The sequence below is a fragment of the Nannospalax galili genome, unplaced genomic scaffold (genome assembly GCF_000622305.1).
Source record: "Nannospalax galili isolate Female #2095 unplaced genomic scaffold, S.galili_v1.0 scaffold115, whole genome shotgun sequence".
Lineage (NCBI taxonomy): Eukaryota > Metazoa > Chordata > Mammalia > Rodentia > Spalacidae > Nannospalax > Nannospalax galili.
In genome coordinates, this window is record NW_008340588.1 from 2,633,166 (window position 1) to 2,655,800 (window position 22,635).

Consider the following 22,635-nt stretch of genomic DNA (forward strand, 5'->3'; position numbering starts at 1 on the left):
ATAATAAATGAGCGGCATTTGACTTTCCTGAGATTCTATGAGTAAAGAGATAATTGTTATTTCTTCTCAAACCTTTCTGGCCTTGCTACTTCAGTCAAAGTTTAGTAATGTGATTTCCTGAAAGTACATTACTAGAATGTAAAATTAATTAGAAGTACCACAGTGTTGCAGATAACAAATACTGAGACAACTAATTTTATCCTGTTACTTAGACTCTATTATATCTAGTTTGAACCAGAAATTTCATTTATCCCACAGAGAAAATAATTCGAGTTATTTTAATTGATAATTACACAAGATACTTCTGCTTAAATTTTCTCTTTAAAAATTAAATTGATTGTAAGAAGTTTTCCAAAACTGATACTCCTGATGAATTTTTTAAGACATGGGACAGCTGTCTGTTCTACATTGCATTCCTGACAGTACTATCTCTAAGACATGCTGGCAAAAGGAACTCATCTCCAGCCAAAATCCCACACTCCAGACTTGCTGATATAAGCAGGCGGGACTCTCAACAAAACTGTGTGGGTGCAGACCAAAGCACAAGAATATAGTACACCAAAAACTCTCAATCCCTTGACCATAGAGAACTATTTGTCTATCTAGTTTTATGTTTTAGATAAACACCAGTGGTTTCAGAAGTTAGTGCTTTGAGGACTGAAATAAATTTTCTGAATGAAGGTAGATTTTTTAAAATACCTCAACTATATTAAAAGTTTCATAAGCCAAATTAGTCCTTATAAGTACATAGAGATAAAGGTAAGAAAAGATACTTGCTTTAATTTTATGGAATTCAATATTTTTGAGTATTAAAAATAATGTTTTGTATTACTTTGTAAATCCTTGAATATCTTACTTCAATTACTTGTCCTGACTAATGATAATTATACTTTTAAAAATAAGAGTATATCTAGAAGACTTAATGTCTCATTGAAATTTAGTATAAATATTATTTGTGCTACATTATGTTCATGTATTCTCCAAAAGACTATCAATCTCTTTCCTTAGTTTATGTTTTGAAAAGCAATATTGCCCAATAGTATTAGACCTCTAGGAAACATTATAAGTTATGTTTTCCTATAATGTTTTCTTACAAGCCATTCTTTGGAACCAGACAAAAAATGTTTTATGACCACTTATTGCTTTGAATGAATTTTTTTATTCTGATTTATTTCAAAATGATAGTTGAAAAAAGGAAGGCACAATATCCTTAAATATAAATACTTATTCCTTTATGTTAAACATGTGTTTGATGGGGCTGGAGAGATATAGCTCAGTAGTTAAAAGCTCTTGCTACTCTTGCTGAGGATCCAAGCTAAAGTCCTCCCTTCACATGGCTTACAATCATCTGACACTCCAGTTGTAGTGGATCTTAGAGTCTCTTCTATCTTCTACAGGCACCTGCATGTATATTATAGGCATACACATATAATTAAAAATCAATCTTTTAAAATTGTCTTTTATTTCTTTCTTTTATCATGAAGATCAACGACAAAAGGAGAAATATCCACATTTTTTAAATTTTAGTTTATTTATTTCTTAGCTGTGATTAAGAAAAATGAAAAACTATTTTATTGATTTTTTTGAGAATTTCATAAAATGCATTTTGATCATCGCCAGACTCCCTCCTTCATCTCCTCTCAGATCTACCCCTTCACCTCTCACTAGATACCCTTATTTCTTTTTTATTAATATTTTATTGATGATTATTTTTCGATTTCATATTCACATGATTAGAAGAAGCAATTCATTACGGCTTTAACATATTAAATAACAACTTCCAGAGAAAAGATACATCTGTTTCAAAAGTGGCTGTAAATTTTTAAGTTCACAGTTGCATTAAAACAGTTATACAATATTGAACTCAGTGTAAACCCTGTAAACATAAAATTGAATGATTTCTTAACCTTTAAAAAAGATCTCCATTTCATTTGAAAATATGTTTCCTATAAAATGACTCATTTTAATGCTAACACTTAGATGTTTGCACATGCATCTCTAATCTATGATTATTAATAATCATAGTTGATTACACATGGATACTAGGCACCTGAGTAAGGATATAAAGTCATCAGGTAGACCTCAATAGTAATGTTTATGACTTCTACTAATTAACATGAAGTAAATTTTTATGTTTCCTCCTCAAATATGTCATTTTTAAATGTGTTGATTTTTTTCTGTTTATCATACAGAACATCACAAACAATCTTATCCATCTATATACCCACTTCCCAAATGGCACCATCCCGTAGTGCCACCGCCCCCCAACCTGGAGCCCATGTACTCTGTCATCCTTGATACTGTCAAATGTGTTGTCATGACCTCAGCCATTCCCCAGTGCTTGTCAATCTGCTGAATATAGTCAGCCTATCTAGAGATCCTTGTTTCAGGAAGATCCTGTTCCTCATCTAGCAGCAATCAGTTGTCAATATTCCTTTAGATAAGATTGGGGTCTGCTGTTCATTTTCCAAGTTCTCTGGGCCACCATGGCCAACAACTCAAAGGAAGGTGTCTCCTGTCTGGCATTGTTTCTTGTTATGTAGCCTTTAGCTATATATATGGACCCTCTATTTCTTATGTGGTATTGAGTCTAGTTTGTGTTCCCCCAGTACCTGGGTGTGAGTCCATTTTCTGATGCCTGTGCAACTTAATCCAGCATGACATCCTTAAAGAAAACAGAAACAGAATTTCCCTCTTCTAGAAGCTATCAGTTGCCTATAGCTCCTCAGAGAAGTTTGGGATGTCTTACCTGCTCCATACTAGGTTTCTGTCTGGTTTGGGCTTATACACAACTTGTGCATGCTGTCAAAAGCACTCTTCCAGAATGATTCCTGAGCCTTGGGAATACAGAGTATGATATAGGTGTTCCATAAGGCTGTGAACTCTGCATTTTCTTTTTTTGTTTCTTTGTTTTTTGGTCTTTTTGAGACAGGATCTCCCTGTAGCCTCAGCTGGCCTGCAACTCACTGTGTAGACCGGGCTCGCTTTGAACTCACAGAGATCTGCCTGCCTCTACCTCCCTTTTGCTGGAATCAAAGGCCTGTGTCACCATGCCCCAGCCAGCAATGAGTGTTTGCGTTCTCTTATTGTATGAATGCTGACCAGTTGTGGTTCTCTAAGTTAGTTATCATCCATTGCTAAGAAGTCTCCCTGGTGAGAGTGGAAAGAGGCACCAATCTACAGTTATACCTTATACCAATAATTATTAGAAGTTGGTTTAATACTATGTCCATTTAGCAGGTTAATATTGTAGGCTCTCACCTCTTGCCTCTGACTGTTCTAGACAAAGGTTCTTGGCCCTGATAACAGTACCAGGTATGAGCTCCAACTTGTAAAGTGGGCATTAATTCCATTCAGAAGGGGGTTGATTGTTCCCATAACATTTATACCACTACTACCCCAGTGGACATATCTTTCCAGGTCAACTGGAAAAGTAAACATATTACTGAAGCTTATGAAATTCACAACTAGGTAAGTTTTATAATTACATTTTTCATTTGGTAGCATTCATAACAACTTCCAGTACTATGAGTGCAAGCCAGTAGAGATGATGCTTAGAGATCAGCTGATTTCTCCTTTTCTGTTCAAAGACTCACATACGTAGTGTCTATATCAATAGACTCTTTCATAAAAATCTGGAGGGCAAACATAGACAGTAATAGTAGCCATTATTGTTTGTGAATCTATGGGAATCCCATGAACAATAACTCCAAAAGCGGGAGCTCATTCCCGGCACTGAACTTTTTCTATGCTAGCCTGTGTTGTCTGGTAGGGCTATTGTACCCTCAATATAGGGTAACTCCATTTAAACACACACACACACACACACACACACACACACACACGTGATTATTTGTATGTGCATTTCTATAGTAGTAAGTATTCAAATAATTATTTCAAATGACCTTTAGTTTTAGTTATGCCTCCCCATACTTCCTCCCCATCCTACCTTCTCATTCCCACCCCAATAATCCCTTCCTATTTCATTACTGCCACTCCCCTTTTATATCACTGCATTCTATCTCCCATCACAAGAAGCTCCCCTACCCTGTCATTCTTAACTAGTATTCTGATCTCTATGGATTCTCCAATTGAAACTAATACCTAAAGATTCAAAGTTAACATTCGGTAATGAGAGAGACCATGAAACCTTTGTGTTTCTGGGTCTGGGTTATCTGCTTCATTCATTTACCTGAAAATTTCACACTACCTTTTTTCTTTAATAGTTGAGTTATATTCCATTGTGTAATTGTACCATATTTTTATCATTCATTCATCAATTGGTGGAAATGTAAGTTGCTTCCATTTCCTGATCATTGTGACTAGAACAGTAGTGAACATGGATGAGGAGGTATCTCTGCAATAGAAAATAAAATCTGAGGGAGAGTTAGGGGAACTGAGGCTGATCAGAAAATAAAAGGAGGAGGCCTTTATAAAATATGGCTTCTTTTTGTTCTCAGGGATAGTTCTTATAACTCTTAGTCCCCCTTCATAGGACTTTTGCAAAAGTTACTTTAACTTTAGTTGGAACTCATACTGTGTATCCAATATATTCCAAAGTGCAGTGGGTATAGTGGCACACATCTTTAATCACAACACCCAGGAGGTAGCAGCAGGCATATCTCTGTGAGATCAGGTCAGTCTGGTCTATATAGAAAGTTCCAAGTCATCTGGGGCTACAGGGAAACCCTAATCCAAAAGACAAACCGAAGTGCTTTGAATATGCCATCTTACTCTGACAATACTGTATTGCTTTAAATGAGAATGTCTCTCTTAGGCTCCAAGTATTTTAGACATTTTGTCCCCAGCTGGTGGTTCTCTTTCAGCAGGTTTTAAAAGATGGGGCCTTGCTGAATGAATCATGATATCACTAGGGGGTGGGCTTTGAGAGTTCTTAAGCCTTTCCAGATTTCTAGTTCCTTTCTGCTTCCTATGACTGCTTGAGGATGTGATCACTCAGCTTTCTGCTCCAGCCACCTCTGCTCCCATTCCTCCTCTGCTTTTATGGACTCTAATCCTCTGGATACACAAGCCAAATAAGTTCTTCCTTCTGAAAGTTGCCTTGGTTGTTGTGCCTTATCACAGCAACAGAAAAGTAACTAATACAAATACTTAACCTTGCCAAATACTTAACCTTGCTTAGTGTTTGCATGGATATCCAGAGGTTTTCATTTATTTGTTTATTTTTAATCTGTGTGTCATTTCCACTTAAGTTAATGGAATCATCCCTCACCTTTAGGAATCCCCAGTAATTCTACCTGTTCTCATCCAAATTAAAATCAAATAGGTTACAATAGTTGTACAAATCTGTATAGCAGATCACTGTTTTAGAAATTTGAAATTCTTTGCAGAACTCCTTGAGATATAACCTAGAGAATAAAAGCCAAACGGTTGAAATGAAAAGATTAAATAGACAACAACAATAAGGATGTAGGTTAAATCGAACATTTACTTCTGGAAGGAAAAATCAATGTTGGTTCTCCTTAGACATTTGTTCATGCCAGATCTCACCAGTTAAAGGAAATCTTCTACCTCCTTCTTCAGTAGGTTGCATCTGCTTTCCTGGAATTCCTTATGGATGAATAGATTTAAGACATAAGTTTCCTGAAAAAGTCCCACATACTATTTTAAAAAATATTTTATTTATTATTTTTATTGTTAGGTGTATGAGTGTCATGCCTGCATGTATGTAAATGCACCCATGTCATGCAATGCCCACGGAGGACAGAAGAGGCAGTCACAGACAGTTGTTAGCTGCTATGTGGGTGCTAGGAATTGAACCTGGGACTCCTGCAAGAACATTCAGTGTTATTAACTGCTGAGCTATCTCTCCAGCACCCCCCCCCACACACACATACTACTAAATGAGGGCAGAAATATGTCCAGATGAGATTACTTTCTGATGTATATGTAAAGTGAGTTGGGTGTATGGCTCAGAGACCCTAGAGACAAGCTTCTGTCTAGTAAGTGAAATTACTAGAAAACAGAGGTTTTTAACAATCCAAATGTATCATCTTGCATTTTTACCAAACTGAAAGGTGATGTAGGTCTCACAGCTAAAATTAATTTATCAGCAGGGCCACAATTCTTTCCTGAAGGCTCTAGGAGAGAGTATCTTCCATCTTCCAGAAACTTTCAGCTCAAAACTCCTTCTTATTTTCAAAGTTAGTAACTGTTGCTATAACATGTGCTAGACTGTTTATATTTTTGACTTTTTATTATAAGGACTACCCATACTATTTCCCATATTGGTTGCATAACTTTATGTTTCTTACAGCAATGTATAAGGGTATCTCTTTCTCCATATCCTCACTAGCATTTACTATAAATTGTTTTCTTCAGGATAGACATTCTGACCAGAGATATTGAGGACTTTTTTCAAATGTTCGTTGCTCACTTGTATTTCTTCCTTCATTTGAGAGCTGACTATACAGTTCCCTGGCCAAATAATTGAATGAATGATTTGCTTTTGATGTTAAGTGTAAATTGGTTAACAATATAAGTGAGACTTTCCCTGTTAGTGAAAGAGTACTGCCCTGTCCCAAGCCTGTATTGGATTCTAGCAATTTTATGAAAGTGGGCCAAGAACAGGGAGTAAAGAATACAGCATATAAATATTATGAGTGCTAATTCACAGAAGGTCAAAGTTTCTTTAAGGTCTCCTCTTTAGTAGATGGCCCTGAGGTAGGCCTCTGTCTTAGAGACATTTGAATGAAGGTGGTGCCTCACTTGTGTAAGGAACATGGTTTTGTGTAAGAAACTGGATGAAATTACAAAAGCTAAACATTTTTTAAAGAAGTTTGGATATGGAAAGGGACCTGAATTTTGACTTCCAAAACTCTAATGCATTGGCTATGAATTGTTTGGAATAGAAACATCAACTTTTAATCTAAGAGGAATCTAGGCAAATACTTGATAATTGCCAATGACTAAGTTTAAAAACTACATGCAACTCTTTGACTCCAGATAAATAAAACTGATACATTTAAACACGGTTACAACTACAATTTCTATTAATTTTTCCATGGATTCTAAAATGTCAGATGGCAATATTTAAGACATGATCATTTGATGACCATTATTCAACCTATCATCTGTGTGTTAATACTGGTCAAAACAAATTTTATGAGGTAAGAAGATATCCAGAGACCCATGGTGAAATTCCTTGATGTGTGCAGTTCAGACAGTTCTTAATAATGGCATGTATATTCCAAGTTAAATTTGAAGTTATGATGTTTTTCAATGTCTCTAATCTGTGGGAGTTTATTTCAACAGTCAATTATATTTGTTAATTTAAATGATTCGTACAAGATAGCAACACCTGAAATCCAGCAAACATTTGCACTTAATCTTATAAACCAAACAGAATATGTTCTAAAAATGTTTCAGATTTTGGAGTTAATCAGTTTGAATTTTTGGCTAGGGATGGTAAGTTAGATTTTTAATTGCCATGACATAATTTCTGGAAAAATTTAATAGAAGAAAGTTTAATTTGGCCACAGATTCAAAAATATTAAGCCTTGGTCACTACTTGAACTGTTTCTATGACTGTGGTGAGGCAGAACAACCTCTCAGAAGAACAAAGTATAGCAGAGCTGCTCACCTAATGGCAGCAGGGATGCAGTGAGACACAGGGAAGGGAAAGGGAAAGAAGTACCCTTCAAAGATGTTGCAGAATAGGAGAATGATATTTAACAGCTTTGTTGTTTCATGAGTGACCAATAAGTGGTGATATACCTACACTAATGAAATCCACTTTAAACAAAATTTTAAAGGCATTTTTAAAGTTTAACTGTCAATTTTTCTATGAAAAAGAACATCTCAAAATAATCTACTTTAACTCCTTAACAAAAATTAAAGATTAAACAAAATATATAATAAGGAGAGTACATTATAAATATTAGAAAATGGCAATGAAATTGAGATTAAAGAATAAAGAAGATCAGCTATTCCAAACATGAATCTTTCTAATGTCAAAAAAGTCATAAAGTTTTGCATACAACTACTAAGACAAAAATAAAATAATACTTCAAGTGTAAAAATTAAGAATTTGAAGAATTAAGTCACCACCAAACTTACAAAAATAAATGGTCTATGTGGGAATTTTATAAACAATTACATACAATCACAAAACTGTATGATTTAGTAAATAATCTTGATGTTCCATTTTCAATGAAGCAAAATTTTCAAGGAACTTTTTAAGAAATTTACACACTACCAAATTTGGAGAGAGCGTGGGAAAGAGAAAGAGAGAGAGATTATAATAGAAACATGCATTGGCATTTAGTGTCCAAACTTTCAGCTTTTCTAGGTCACATTGGTTGAAGAACTGTTTTGGACCAGAATTCACAAAACAAAGCTGCATGTAGCTTGTGGGCTATGATTTGGTCCAACCCTGATAATAATCTTCATAAAGAAAATTGTAGACAGATCTAGGACCAAATGACCTTAATCATGAGCTTTACTAAAAATTAAAGGAAGGTTTCAAATCATTTATTCATAAAAATTTTAAGCAAAAAGTAAGGGTAGAACACTTCTCTACTCATTATATGGGAAAAGTATTATTCTGATGCCCCCAAACATCAAAAATACTACAGAAGAAAACTGCAGACTAATATCTTTTTGAATAAAGATACACAATTTCAGCATACTAGTAATGAGTCAAATTCAACAATAAATAAAATATACACTATTGCCAAGGTTTATGGCACATTTGGAATTCAAATTGGTTTAACATTTGAAAATTAATCTAGATAAAATATTTGGTACAATTCAGGCTAAAAGCTCATGATTATTCTAATAGATGCAAAAATATTTGACAATTCCAAACTACCCCCATGACTTAAAAGATCTAACAAACAAGGTCTTTGAGTGCATATTGACATAATCAATGTCTTCTATAAATTTCCTTTATTTAAAATCATTCTAAAATGTCAAAAGCTGAATGTTATGCCCACCAAACTTTGATCTGACACAGTAGTAGTAGTTTAAGGATATATAAGATCTATAGAACACTTTGAAATTATTAGACCTAACAACTTCATTAGAATTACAGAACATAAGTCAAGACAGAAAAGTAGGGCTGTAGAGATGTTTCATTGCGTGAAAACAATTGCAATATAAGCGTGAGGACCTGAGTGTGAATCACCAGGATCCACATGAAAACCAGACAGGTAACACAAGGGTCTAACTCAAGCACCCCTACAGAATTTTAGACAGGAAATCCCAAGAGGCCTCAAGGCCTGCTACCTCCACGTACTCAGTCGATGCACATATGTTTGAAGGAAATGTGTTTCTTAGAAGTGTCCAGTGAAAAAGGAAACGAAGTAGGAAACAGTATCTTTCCCGTAAACTCTGTTTTAGTAATTGCATATACACATGAAAATGAATGAAATCAGGGTCCTTCACTTTGTTTATAAATATTAGCCCACGGTGGACCATAGGCAGATGTCTACTGTTAAAATCACAATCTCTCACAAAATAATAAGTAAATTTTTGTAACTTTGTTTAGTAAAGTTTTTAGATATGAAACCTGAAGAAAAAGCAAGCAAACAAAGAGTAACTGGACGTCAAAGAAGTGGGCTTTTGCCCAAATGGAAAATGATGGAATAAAAGACCCCCAAAATGAAGAAAATGTGTGGAAATCATATATCTAAGAAAAGCATCTATAAAATAAATAGTTTTATCAACTAAAAAATAAACACTAATACCACTTTTATGAAAATGGGCAAAAGAATGAGAGAGCATTTGTCTGGAACATGCACAATCATGCACTAGTTACATGCGCAGGAGATCAGGGTGCAGCTTGCTCCCAACGCAGCAGCAATTGCCTAAAACCAAAAGCAATGATATGAGAAACTACTGATTTTACCTGTCCGTGAGATTAAAGTTGTATCAACAATGAGATGCTTCTTACACCAAACATGATGACAAAAAGAAGTCCATATTGGCAAGTACTGACAAGGATCCGAGGAAAGTAGGAAGTCTATACACTGCTGGTGGGGGTGTAAAAAGATATAACTGCTTTAGTAAATAGCCTCGTTGTTTTCACAACGTTGAACTTAAAGTTATGGTATGTCCCACAATATTCCTAAGCTAACACTGATGCAAAATAAATGTCTGTGCCTGAACAAAACTTATATAGAAATATTACAGCTATAATATTCTTAGTATCCAATGAGTGGAATTGAACCAACTGACCATCTTTTTGTCAGGGGACAAACAAAATGCGTTATCCATGAAGACCTTTATTCAGCATCCATGGCATGGATGAGCCTTGAGCATACTACATTGAGTGAAAATTTCCTGTTACAAGTTCTGACATTGTTTTATATAATGACATAATTTGTTTGAGATCTTCCCCAAAGACAATTCAATATACAGAAAGAAGATTGAGCTTAGAGCTCAAGTGTTTGGAGGGAAAATGAGAGTGACTGCTAACATGGATGTGGCTTCTGTGGTGGAAGATGGAAATTAATTAAAGTTTAATATTGGTATGGTTACCCAACCTTGAAAATTACAAAAAAAAAATCATAAAGTGAAAAAAGAATTTTCTGAGGTATTATTGCAGCATATTAAAAGTGATATCTATGAAACAAATAAATCTTGAAGTGACTTGTATCAGTGAAGACTGAAATCTTCAGTGACACTGCAAAACCCAACTGTGTGTTCTTTATGCAATGATCAATTCATACTACAATGTTGCAATGATTCTGCCCAGAAACACAATGTCTTGTTTTTCTTTTGATGGCACTTATTTCTGTGTTGCTGAAACTGTGTTAAAGCACCACATGAAGAAAGACAATGGTGTACCGGGACATGATTTAGAATAAAATTTTAGGGAGCAAGTGACTTATCAAACATCAGGCAAAACATTTACTAATAGTGATATTCTCTTAGTGATAGCAAGCCACCTGAACCATACCCCAATCAGTGGGTTCAAGTAGTCTATTTGGCAAAAGAGAACACTGCACATACATATTTTAAATAAGGAATTTATTTGACACTGTCTTAGTAACAGAAATATTTGCTAGTGGAGATACAAGGTAGATGATCCCGGGATAACCCCATAACTAACTGTAAAGTGCTTTTCCGTGGATTTGCTAAGACCAATTTGTAAACTAACTGTTTGCCAGTGATGATGTAATGAATTTTTGTCTATTGTCACAAACGATATATTTTTCTTGTCTTGATTCTTCTTAATATTTAAATTTTTACTGGTTTCTTTCAGATGCATGGGTACAAATGTTGGAATATAGTCAAGCTATATTTCTCATCTTTATTTTGCCCAAATCAATTGAATTGACAAAGCTTAGGTTTCCCTTGTAGATGGTACCTTATATTAAACTCATTTATTCCTTTAAACCTTACAGTCTTATTACAGGTCTTTAAGTTTTATGCTGACAGAGAGCTTAGTGTGTGTTAGACTTTTATGACTTTTGTGTCTATTATTCTACTATGTCTGAGTAATAAAATAATTAGGTTCTGTGTATCAAAGGAATTATATCAAAATTTCAGAAGACAAATGTTTCCGGTACATTAATAACACCAATTTTAATGACCTGGTTTCTTATTCTAGGAAGCAAAGATTACTCTATGTGAAAAAATATCTTCAATGTGTCCTGAATTCTGTTTGTCTTGTGTCTCCTTCTCTCACTGGGACTGTCATTATTATTGATATAAAGTGAAATCTATGATTATTAGGTATAAAAATGTAATTCAAATATTCTATATCTATGGAAGCTACACATCTTTGTTCTTTTTGGATTTATATATGCCTAGATCAGCATATTAAAACAGAGGACAGCTTTTATAAGAAGATGTTGTGCAAGTAGTGAGATCATTAAGAGGTATATTCATCAGCAAGCATTGCTCCACACACTGGGAGAAATCATGAAGAAAAACTGACCCAAAACTCATAAAAATTCCAATTTAGCAAAACATTTTGTATTATTTGCTATGAAAGATACTAAGTAGCACAACTTTCAGATTTAAATTTTCTTCTTAATTTTCCTATCACCTTGGGGAGAAGTAGGTGCTACTCAGAAAAAAATATAAATACCTTTCCATAGAAAGTAGAAAAAGTAAAATAAATCACAGTTATAAGTGCTGCAACTTGAATAACATATTTGACTAAAATAGTGGATAAATTAGAATTTAAAATATGTTAGTGACAAATAACTGAAGACAAATATTCTGTGTACAGGAAACAGTTTTAATGCTATATTTCCCCTGTGTATCATTGACTTCAAGATTTTTTTCTTCTTAAAAAATTTTTTATAAATACTGAAATAACACATATAGAGCAGACACAACATTTACATATATACACATAAAAGTAAGCAGTTTTTCTGCTTCACAAACGTTTCTGATAAAATAATGTACAATAATACACCAGAATCCAGCAAGTATTTCTTGCAAGAAATGAAAATTTATGGGCACCATCCCCTTAGGAATTCTTTATCTATTCTAGCTAAAATAATGAATAAAATATGGTTCTTTCAATACTAGAGAACAGGTTCATGCATGACTTGCTTATAATTAAGTAATGAGGTCATAACTTATGACATTTTTTCCACAGAGTTCTGTAAACCATTACAGCCATCACTCCACCTTTGCTCAAGAGCCTCTTATTCCTGGGAGATCAATAGAATAACAAGGGTAGAGAAGAATTAGAATGTAATTTCTGATATACCTTCTGCTACGGTTTTTAAAGTACTGAAAGAAGGAAAGTTCTGGAAAAAGGACTGAAATAAACTTTGTTTTCTTACCATCTCAAGCACTGCATACTTTTTCCATTATAGTAACTGCTGATCTCGATATTATTCATTGAATTATTTATTAAGATTCCCTGTTCACATTAGGTGAATTATCATATTTTGAGCAATCATAGAATGATTCTTTCAACAATTATACCATCCATTGAAGTTTTTCATAAAATTGTCATTTACAGCTCTAGCAAGCAATTTACTGTGTGTTTTGTGAGAGCAAGAAATCTAATCCACAGCTTCTGCGATGGCTACTTCCATACAGTAGTAATATGGAAAACATATATAAAAAATCTACACAAATAATTTAACAAAAAGGCACTTTCAACATAGAATGAATATATGAAATTGAAAGTGAATTTTTCTATTCATTTCCATAAAGTATAACACCACAGTTAATAAAAATATTTTGTGTTAGGGTCATTGTTTAAGCACTAGCTGTGATCAGTGGTGACAAAATGCACAGGTCCAGACAAATTCTCAGTATACTCATGGGATGTGGTTAAGAAATCCCAAGCCACCTTAAGGAATTTTTGGCAATTCATGGATGCTGGGAGGCAGACAGATAGTGTATTAACAAAGATGGGACTCTTGGTGGGCCCAAAGTACATTAGGGATATAAAATATACCCTATAGGCCATTATATATATATAAACTATAAGAAAATTGAAAAATTTCAACAAAATTATAAAAAATGAAAGAAAAAAAAACTAAGTGTGATACCAAGTGACCTTTCATTTTTTTCCACAATACCTTCAAGAACTATCCAACAAAATATTATTTATTCACTTTTTTTGAAATTTGTTCATTCATTTATTATTTTCATTTTTGAGAATTTCATATGTGGATGTCTTATTTGAATTATTTCCTTCCTTCCCAGTCCCCAACTCTTCCCATGCAGTTTCTTGTCTTTTTTATTATTATGATTATGTCCATATATATATATATATATATATATATATATATATTTGTCATTAAGATGATCACTTTAGGGGCTCAGAGGTTAAGAGCACTGACTGCTCTTGCAGAGGACCTGAATTCGATTCCCAGGACACACATGACAGCTAGGAACCATCTTTAACTCCAGTTCCTGGGGAATCCCACGCCCTCTTCTGACCTCCGCAGCATTGCACAGCACGGGTGCACTCACATACATGCAAGCAATATACTCATACACATGAAGCAAAAATAACAAAATGTTTTAAAGTGATCACTTTAGGCTACCCTACTGTGGAAATTTCATTGTTGTAGCTTCCCTATCCTGTCTAAAATTCATTTACTAGCAGTTAAGTGATATCCCTCCCCTTTTCCCTCCTCTTCCATCAAGTTCCCTGATCCTCAGGGGCAGACACAGCATTACTGATGTATCACCTAGGGCTGAGCATCTCATGGTCACTTACTCTCTGTGCTTACCCAGTTGTGAAACTTTGTCACAGTCTCCATCTGTTGCAAATGGAAGTTTCTTCATTGAGTGGTGAGAACTACACTTGTCTGTAAATAAAAAGATATATACTTAGAATATAGTATGAAATTACATTTGTGCAAAGACACTACAGAGATAAATCACTTATGTACATGCATGTATTTAAGTATGTATGTATGTACCTATGTATGTATGTGAGGGTTTGGAATTAAATCCAGGACTTATCTATGGCAGGCAAATGCTCAAAAACTATGCTGTACTCCCAGCCCTCTTCATTATTTTATTTGTAGTAAGAACACTTGAGATGTAACTGTTTCATCATTTAAGTTTAAAATACATTATTAAGAATATGCACATTTGGGGGTGCTGGAGAGGTGTCTCAGTGGTTAAGAGCACTGACTGTTCTTGTAGAGGACCTGGGTTTGATTCCCAGCACCTACATGGCAGCTAGAAACCATCCTTAACTCCAGTTCCAGGGGAATCTGCAGCCCTCTTCTTACCTCAGTGGCATTGCATGACACCAATGCACTCACATACATGCAGGCAGTACACTTGTACACATAAAATAAAAATAATAAATAAATAAAAATTCAATCTTTATATGATATATCCAAAATAGACAATGCATAGGAACAGAGGAGTTAGAAGTAGTTGCCAGGTGCTGAGATTGAGTGGATCTAGGCATTTACCACTTAATGAATATAAAATTTCAAGTCTTTCTTTTGCAAAGATCATGTTGGATTTTTTTTACTTTATTATTGAATTTTTGTGTATTTCATAAACATCTCAATAAATTTTAATTGTCTTTGTGCCTCCTTCCCTGGTGGTACCATCCTATATCTCCCCACTGTAATTCATACACTTTAAATGGGGAAGCTATGGTGGAAGTGTTATACAAGGAGGGAGAGGGAGAGGAAGAGGGAGAGAGAGGGAGAGGAGGACAGAGATAGAGAGAGAGAGAGGGAGAGAGAGAATAAAAACGAGAGGAAATCATATTAATCCAAAAACCTAGTGACACATTACACATATAGTATCTCTACATGAATCCATCTGTGTAGCTAAAGACTATATAACAAAAAACAGTTCCAGAAATCTTTTGAGTTGTTGGTCTGTGTGGTCCAAGAGATATTACACAGGCTATTGCCACAGCCCTTGATTGCCTCCCAGAACTAGAAGGTAAGAGCCTACTGATGAAGACAGAACATATTTTGGATGCAGGATTTGGAGCAATGGAGCTGGAACTGACCTGGAAGCCACTTCCCTTGAAGGCTAGCTCTCATCACTTTGGAGAGCACCAGGCAAGCTGCTAAGGGAGAACATCAATTGATGGTACAACTCCAGCTTCAAGTGATTATTGGTTTATTATATTTGTATTTCTGCTTAGTATTTGTGCATCTGGAGTTTCCTTGTTGGTTGAATTTTGTTGTTATCCAAGTCACCTGTCATCTTTCAGCAGAGCTGCTTACAATGTTCAGGAGGAGCCGATTCATAGCAAGGTTGGAATGTGGATTTCCTGTCTATTTTTGGTATCTAGGGCTGTAGCCTATAATCAAGGTCTTTTCCTTTTTATCTACAGTCTGGAGCCTTCAGCATCTTGGACAAGAGTGTGGAACCAGCTTCCCCTGGCTGTATGGAAAAACTGGAGAGTCCCAGTCAGGCAGGTGGCTGGGTGCTGGTGAAATCTGAAGGGAGGGAAGGGCCCTGGTCTTCTCTCCTGCAGCTACTATTGTCCTATTGGGGAGCAGACTTGAATCTGGCAAGTCCCAAAGTGAGGGAGAAGTTTTGAGAGGAAGTGGCAGTCCCTGACAACCAGCAGCAGTGTTTTGGGGTGACATAAATGGTGCAGACTCAAATGAGGAGAAAAGATAGCCTACCTGGGTTGCTGGCCACATAGGACAACTCTCAAGCCTTTCTTTTAAAACTTAAACCACATGTGGCATGAGTGGAAGGCAATTTACAAAGTGGATGCACACAAGGAAAGGGGGGGAAATGATCTGAGACATATAATAAATATTATTTAAAAATTAAAATTAACTCACATGGAGGGGAATCTAAGCACACAAACTTGACTGGATAGGCCTTTGCATATATGACAAAATGCATGAAGTCTGTGGGCAGGCTGTGGGGGGCTTGAAGATAGGGAAGGAGGAAGCTAAATAAGATTAATATGTATTATATGAAGTCTACAAAAATTCAAAAATATTAAAATTTAATAATAGACACATAAATCCCATTATTTGAGTGAAAATCACAAAATTATTGAATTGATCAACATAATTATGATAGAGATTTTCAGAAATAATTTTATAAGTAAAAAACAAATATTCCAACTAAGAAGAGACACATTTGTGTATAAAAACACATTGAAAGTTTAAAAACCAATATAACAGTAAGTCATTAGGAGTCAGTATAATACTATATTTATTTTACAGAATAAGAACATATGGCTGTTTCCTATGTTCTATGACCTGTCCAGCCACTTGTCCAAAACCTGATACCAATGTCAAGTATGGGTTCGATCTTATTAATTAAGCCAAAAATCCAATTAGACTGTGGTTGGTTAATCTCATATTATTTGTACAACTATTGCACCACTGGGCATATCTTTGCAAGCCAGGTTTTGCTGAGACTTGCAGGATTCAAGGTTGGAAAAGTTGATGATAAATTTTCTCTTTTGGTAGCATGCATAATACCTTCCACTACTATAAAAGCTAGGAAGTAGAGATGAAATTTTGAAGTCAGCACCAGCCTGATTTTCACTTATTTGTTCTACTGCTAAGTAGTAACTTCAGCAATTACTGTCAAGTTCTGGTGAGTACCAAAAGCAGGGTCAATGGCCAGTATTGTGGGAGGGTCTATAGAACCCCTGGGCAACCACTGTGAAAGAGGATATCCATTCATGGCACTGGGCTTTTACTGTGCTAGCCTTTGTTGTGCAGTTTGGGAAATTTCAGTCTGTTATATAGTAACTGCTTAGACAGTGAGAGAGAGAGAGAGGGAGAGAGAGAGAGAGAGGAGAAGAGAAGAGATAAATAATGCCTAGCTAGTTAAAAAAAAAGATGGAACCACACATTATCTCTACATGAGTCCATGTGTATAGCTAAAGAGTACATAAGAAACCATGACAGGAGACACCTTGCTTGGAGTTTTTGGCCAGGGTTGCCCAAGATATTCCCAAAATTATTCAGGCTATTGTGACAGTTCTTGGTGGCCTCCCAGAATTTGAAGGTAAGCACCTACTGCAGAAGATAGAACATACTTCAGACTTGGGATTTGGAGCAATAGAGCTGCAACTGACATGCAACCACTTTCCCTTAAGGCTAGCTCTCATAGCTTTGGAGAGAGCTATGAAGGTGCCAAGGGAAACCATCACTGGATGATCCAATACCAGCTTCAAGGTCAAATAACCACATCAATGGCCACCACAGCATACATCATTGGTACAGTAGCGACACTTTAATTTTGGGGGCAATCAACAGTTACCTAATTTGGCTAAAAGTTCATTCAAAGAGAGGAAACTCAAGTGCAGTACTATAAAGAGAGCCAAATACACATTGCTGGAGAGGTTGTACATCTTAAGGAAAACCCAAGACTGTTGCATTGCTAGACTAATGTGATTACTTACTATATGAAAAATATGTATTTTTATATTTACAAACAAATATCCCAGTCACCATTCATCAAAGAAGCTCATTTAGCACCAAAGACTATTACCAAGTACCACACCCGATCACACAGAGAGACTGTCTATTAATTACCCAGGCCTCAGTGACACATCTACAATGCAACCTCTACACTTTAAGGCTTATGGGACATAGAACAAGGGTAAAGAAGAGAACATTAATGAATCTCTCAGTTCTCAATATGAAGCCCCCTAATGCAGCAGAGGGCCAGGAACACAAAAGGTCACAAATGGTCAAAGTACAGAGATCAAGAGCCTGCTGAATAATGGTCCTTGAACAGGATTCCATTATTAAGCTTTATCTACCCAAGGCTCAGGGACCATCACAGAAGAGGTGGTGTAAAGATTGTAAGAGGCAGGCAGAAGGTACCTGACTGTATAAGTCACTTTTCTGTTGCTGTGATAGAAACACTGACCCAAGCACTTTGTAGAAGGAAGAGTTTATTTAAGCTTACAATTCCAGGGGAATTACAGTCTGTCATGGCAGGGAGGCATGGTGTCTGAAGGTGGCTGGAGTAGGAGCAACAGAAGCTAAGCTCTCACATCATCATGCAAACACAGGAAGCAAGAGAGTGACTGGAGATCTGGCAAGGCTTAAGAAGTCTCTACGCCCATCCCCAGTGACATGCTGCCTCCAGGATAGCCACACCTTCTAAAACCTCCCAAAACAGCACCGTCATCTGGGGACAAAATATCCAAATACTTGGAGCCTATGGGGGACATTTTCATTAAACCATCACATTCCACCCGCTGGCTCCCATAGGCTCATGACCATATAAAATGAAAAATGCATTTAGTCCAACCTTAAAAGGCCCCATAGTCATCACCAGTCTCATTACTATTCAAAAGTCCACAGTCTCTTCTGACACTCAGGTAAATATCTTAACTGTATGCCTCTATAAAATCAAGACAAATTACATACTCCCAACATACAGTGGAACTGAATATACATTACCATTCCAAAAGGGAGGATTGGAGACATAGTAAGGAAATACTGGACAAAAACAAGACTGAAAATCAACAGGGCAAACACTAAATCCAGTAGCTCCACATCCAACTTCTGGGGCTTTCCTTCCAAAGGCCTTAGATGACTCAGCCTCTCTACCTTTGCTGTATGCAACACACATCTGTCTCTTGTGCTGGTACCACTCCCTGTGTGCAGGCCTTCTTGGCAGATGCCTCACAGCTCTGGCATCATGAACTTCTTGGGGTCTCCAATGCCAACCAGGCTTCACCTTCACAGCTTCGTGCAAGGGCCCATCAGGGCCTTTCCTAGGCAGGGGAATCCCTGCGTCATGAACCTCAGAGGAAGAATTGATGACCCCTTCACTCTTACATCTTTCATGCCTCTAAAGCCAGCACCGGGTGAATGACACTGCCAAGTTTGACTGCAAGTTTGTAATGGACTCCAGCCTGCTTTATCCATTTTAGAAGCTTTTCTCTTCAGTGGCCCCTGCAACATTTTTCTTTCACAAGTTGGAGGCTTAACTGGGTGTGGTCTTGCCCTTGAGGCCTTCTCTCCATTGTTAAAGTTTGAATATCTAGGCCCCCTCCTTAATCAGTTCAATCTCTCTTAATCACTTTAATTCCTTATCAATGGAATCCTCTCCCTCACATACCAGGGCTCCAACATTAATCTTCCTAGTGATCTTTTTCAATCCAAACTGTATTTATTTCTGCCCCATTTGTTCTCTTTCACTGTAGATCTGCATAATATTTACCATTAATAGCCATGCTGCCATTTCTAGATTAGGTTGTCTTGAAAGTTCTTCTGCCAAAGAAATTAGTCCATTACTTTTCAACTTAGCCTCAGGCAAGCTTTTTGGTCTAGGGCCAACTCCAGCCAGACTCTTTGCCAAAATATGCCAAGTCCTGCATAAGTCCTTATTTCCCTCTGGAACTACATTGTTCTCAGCACTACTTTCTTCCAGGTGCCTTCTTGAATGGCCTGTTAAACGTCACTTACAGCAATCAGCTGCTTTTCTAGCCCAACCTTCCAAATTCTTGCACATTTCTTCAAAACCCCACATTGTCAGGTTCTACGCAACCAACAGCCCACTTTCTGGTACCAATTACTATATTAGTCACTTTTCTGTTGCTGTGCTAGAACCACTGAGCCAAGCAATTTATAGAAGGAATAATTTATTTGAGTTTACCATTCCAGGGGAATTACAGTCCATCGTGGCAAGGAGGCATGGTGGCTGGAGGTGGCTGGAGGTGTCTGAGGCAGAAGCAACAGAAGCTAAGATCTCATATCATCATGCAGGCACAGGAAGCAAGACAGCATCTAGAGATCTGGCAAAGCTTAAGAACTCTCTAATCCCACCCCCAGTGAGGCACTTCCTCCAGGATAGCCACACCTTCTAAAACCTCCCAATACAGCACCATCATCTGGGGACAAAATGTCCAAATATTTGGAGCCTATGGGGGACATTTTCATTCAAACTACCACAATGACCATATGGAAATAGAGTCCTACAAGCTCCTGGGAACCTGCTCATATGATTCTTTGGCATATGACACCATACACAAGTCCTGAGCAAACTCAGGCAGACAAAATCCCAGCATAGAATAGGCAAAATGAGCAGCAGACCCCAATCTTCTCTGAAAAATATTGAAAAACGATTACTGCTAGGTGAAGAAGAACTGATGTTTCTAAAACAGGAGACTTTAGACAGGCTGATTAGACCTCATGGATGGACTTGCATTGGGGAATGGATGGACTTGCATTGGGGAATGACACAGTGGCCCTTAACAGGGAAGACAGAGAATATGGGATCCAGTGCCAGGGGTATGGGATTCTCTCAGTGGGGATGGGGTATAAAGATGATTAAGATTGTTTGAGATACTCTGTGTGAAATACAGAAAAAAAAATTAATTAGAAAAAATTAGAAAAAGCAAAATAAAAACAAAAATCTTTTTAAAAAATATGTATGTATAAACTTTAAGAAGCTTCTATAATGGTGGTTTTCCATATGGATTTTCTGAAGGGCTTTAGTGTTAGTTATCCTTTCCTATACTACATCTGGTAGAATCATTTATTATTCACTCATCAATAGATTGTTTCCATTTTCTGGCTGTTGTGACTAGATCAGCAATGAAAATAAATGAAGAATTATGTGTATAGTAATATAAGAAATGCTCAAGAGTGTCAGTGCAGATCATGTGTGAGATATGTTCTACACTTGAGAAACACCCTAATTGATTTCCATAGTGAATGCACCAGTTTGCACTCCCACCAGCAGTGGATAAGAGTTCCCCTTTCAGGAATCTGATGCCTTCTTCCGACTTCTACAGGCATTGCAATACATGGGTGCACTTACACATACAGGCAATACACTCATACACATAAAACAACAAATAAAATAAGAAAAGAGTTCCCCTTTCAATACCTTTGTAACCAGCATTTGCATTTTCTTTTTCCTGCTGTTGTTGTTTGTTTGTTATGGATCTTAGCCATTCTGACTTGGGTAAGATAAAATCTTAAATTATGTTTATTTACCATTTCCCTGATTGGTATGGTTGTTGAACATTTAAACATTTCTTAGCCATTTGTTTTTCATGTTTTGAGAACTTTCCTTTTAGTTTTCACTTTTAATTGGATTGTTTTCTCTTTTGATGTTTAGTTTTCTGGCTGCTTTTTAGATTCTAGAAATGAACCCTGTGTGCAAAGTAAAGATGTTTTCTCATTCTGTGGGTTGTCTGATTGGTTTTTAGGTTTATGAGTTTTGGTTGTCAGTTGTTGACTTTATACCTGTGGTTAGGATTCCTGTTCAAAAAGTCCTTATTATTCTCTACTTTCTCCTCTATCAGGTTTGGGAAATCTGGTCTTATGCTGTGGTCTTTGATCCATTTAGAGTTGATTTTTTGCTCAGTGTGAGAGGTAGGGATCTAATTTCATTCTTCTACATGTAGCTATCAAATTTGACCAGTATGATTTATTGAATATCTTATCATTTCTTAACTCTTCAATGTAGAGTTGAAAATCAAGTGTCTGTAATTGGGTAGACTTAAATCTGGAACTTCAATTCTATTCTATTGATCAATGAGCTTGTTTTTATGAGAGTACCATGCAATTTTCTTATTGATAAAGCTCTACAGTATAATATAAAATTAAGAATGGTAATTTACATGTCTTAAAATATCCAGGCACATCTGAGACGAAACCACTTTAATCATGGTGGATAGACTATTTGATTTACTCTTGTAAATACTCAATGGGTATTATATTGAGCAGTTTGGCATTCATATTTATCAAAGTTATTGATCTATAATTTTTGTTGTTGTAGCTTTGACTGTATTTGGAATGAGGGTAATATTGGCTTCAAAAAAGAGTTTGGGAGTCTTCTTCTTTTTCTAACTTATGTAAAATTTGAAGAGTGCTGATATTAGTTCTTCCTTGCTCATCTGGAAGAATTCTACACTGTAACCCTCTACACCTGGTTTGTTTGTTTTATTTAGTTAAGATATTTGTTTTTAATTACTGCTTCTATCTCATTGTTTGTTAGGGGTCCATTTAAATTGTTTACCTAGAGGCTGGAGAGATGACTCAGCAGGTAAGAGCACTGGCTGCTCTTGCAGTGCACCTTGGTTTCCTTCCCAGCACCTACAGTTTTGATAACATCTGTCCAGAACTCCAGTTGAAGAGGATACAGTACCTTCCTCTGGCCTCTTGAGCACTGCTCATATGTAGTGCACTTACATAATACACAAAGGCAAAATACTCAAAACACATAAAATATAAAATAAATATATAAATATAA